At 42.6% G+C, this 2,606-nt stretch overlaps 1 long non-coding RNA gene across 1 annotated transcript; it reads left to right on the top strand.

Annotated features, from left to right (window-relative positions):
- Positions 1 to 1,376: 1,376 nt before the first annotated feature.
- LOC132907899 (uncharacterized) lies at positions 1,377 to 2,331 on the top strand. Its single transcript, XR_009658279.1, has 2 exons — positions 1,377 to 1,936; positions 2,024 to 2,331. It is a non-coding gene; the product is annotated as an uncharacterized LOC132907899 (long non-coding RNA).
- Positions 2,332 to 2,606: the final 275 nt, after the last annotated feature.

Raw genomic sequence — 2,606 nt, 5'->3', positions numbered from 1 at the left:
TGTATGCGAACAATTAGAAATAACTGAAAAATATTGCACACGAAAGTATCTAACAGTATATAACAGGTCTATTGAACAAAAAACTAAATCTAAAAAGAAATGTGTACTTCTCTATATAATACCACTCTTACTATATCGTATCAATAAAACGAACTTCTCGACGGAACCATCAAGCTATCAAACCTATCAAACAATCAGACGATATCAAAAGACCCGTATACGAATAGCATCACCAGCGAAAGACGTGTTACACCGAATCAGAACACGGATCTACCTCCTAGAACATAAGCATGTAACGAGGATGATACAGCAGATATATAGCCTGGCAAACTGTCCACGTAGTCATTTATATTGGAAGGTCGTGGCGCGAGAGAGGGGTCAAATTTCCCGGTGGAAATAATTCAAGGAAAATAGCCGACACACTGGATGAATCAAGAGAACCGTATGGTCTATATGCAGATTATATCGTCCCGGGTGGTTGTCGCTGGTGTTACCGGTAACGGACTCGGTATACTTAACCCGAACCTCTTGTATATTACGTACATTGTACCGGATCGTTCGGTGTCGAGGTGAAAATAAAAGGAGAGCTGGATGTGGTGTTGTGGACGAAGAGAAGAAAAAAAGAAGGAAAGATCGGCGACGCGTACCGGATCTTGGCGTCTCGATGTTAGGTGCACGTAGAAAACGTGAAAGGGGATGCTGAGAGAACGCTTTGAGCCTGTGGTTAATGATACGCGATGATACGCGGCATTCGTCACTGTCCGATGTCCGGCTTGATTGCCGCTACTGTTCTCTATCCTTTATCTTTCGCGGCCTCGTAACCGGCGGCGTGTGTACGCCGTTGCTACGGTTAAATACGTCCACGTGTGCATAAAACGCGTGTGGATCCGAGCGAGCGTAATGCGCCAACCGAGAGTCCGCTCTGGAATTCGAGGCTCCGAGTAGCCGGCTTCGTGATCAACGCTCGCGTTTGGTGAGATGAAAGAAATGGATGCTTCGATGCGAAGAATCGCTGAATATGATTTTTCACTTGAAACTTTCATTTATAGAGAGAATAACAGATACGTAAAAGGTGTTGAAGGTGAGGATATTTTTAATTTCTTTTTTGGGCTGTGAAATATATATGTATTTGAGATACGAAACGATTAAAAATGAAAGATAATGTATTAGTAAAGCATCCAAATTCTTTTTGCGATGGAAACATTCGAGTTTCGTATATTTCAATGAAATTCGCTCCCTTCAAATGTCAAATATTTCAAGTTACAATTCGCTACGTCTGGACTTTGTGTGATTTCAAATTCAAAGTACCGGGGATTTCGCGCCAACTCGATTATTCTCTCTCTCTCTCTCTCTCTCTCTCTCTCTCTCTCTCTCTCTCTCTCTCCCAAGCAAATAAAACTTTCATTTCGGAACTTACACCTCGAAAAAAATCCATCAGCTTCACATTCGATCCTCTCGTATGACCTACTTCTGCTCGGCGAATATTCAGACGGTAGGTCAGTTCCCGCGTTTACACAAAACTCGGGCAACCGGCGCGTTTATACGCGCTGGATCGGCCGTGATCGTCGCCGAATCCGCGGCCAGAGGGAGACAGCAGACAAAAAGTACGTTTGGCACACTCCACCATTAGCGGTCGCGGCGAGGAGGCCCGGAACGATCGGCCGTAACTCATCCGATGAGCACGAGGATCAGACCAGCTCTGCTCTCCGTTACTCACTGACAGCCAGTCGTGGAAAAAGTTAACTTATTCTAAGCGTGAAACCAGACCCGGACTCCGAAAAGAAGCTGCACATCGTAATCAGTCCCCTCGCGTGCCATCGTCTGTGCTCGACTTTCGCAGGAACCAGAGCGTCTTCCGTTCCTTTATTACCGGCAAAGCTGAATCCTGATTCGTCTCGCCTGACGAGCTGAAATCTCCCGGCTAGGTTTTGTAACGGTAATTAGGATCGAGCCTATTACGGCGATGGCTTTTTACCAGTTCGTCGCCTATTGATATGCATTCCTTGTTTGTTGGTTTTAATAGGGCGAGGCGGACATTGTAGACGGTCAGTGAGGGCAATCTTTTGATGGGAGATGGTGAGAAGTTTTTTGCTCATTGATGTGATTGTCCAGGAATTTATGAGATAATGACAGGCGCTAAAATTATACTTCGTGGGAGAGAAAATGGTTGGACTCTTTCTGCTGGGAAGTATCTGGATACTTGTTTGGCGTTGATAGAATGTAATTTAACTACGAAGTGGTGGTCATTCTTTACGATCGTGACATAAAGAGGATGAAATTTTTTTGTAGAAAACAGCATGCAATAATAAAATTCTTTATTGTCAAACTTCATGGAAGTATTGTATTTTTGTTATTTGGAACGTTCTCTGAGTTACTAATCTGATATTTCTTTCTAAGATAGAAAGTCTAATTCAACGATATTTAAAAATATAGTATTTTTGATCCAGTGATTTCATAAGAAGATGCTAGTCGTTAACTTGCCATTAGTTTCTGTTATTTGATAAAATTCATACAAGTACTGCTAATAGCGTAGAACGAATTTGGATATTATTATGAAACGTACATATAGCTACACAATATATTTAACCATTTTCTCTCTCTCTGAA

This window comes from Bombus pascuorum, chromosome 6, assembly GCF_905332965.1.
Source record: "Bombus pascuorum chromosome 6, iyBomPasc1.1, whole genome shotgun sequence".
In the NCBI taxonomy this organism is placed as follows: Eukaryota; Metazoa; Arthropoda; class Insecta; order Hymenoptera; family Apidae; genus Bombus; species Bombus pascuorum.
Note: the sequence above shows the minus strand (reverse complement) of the source record. Positions and strands in the feature narration are given on the sequence as shown.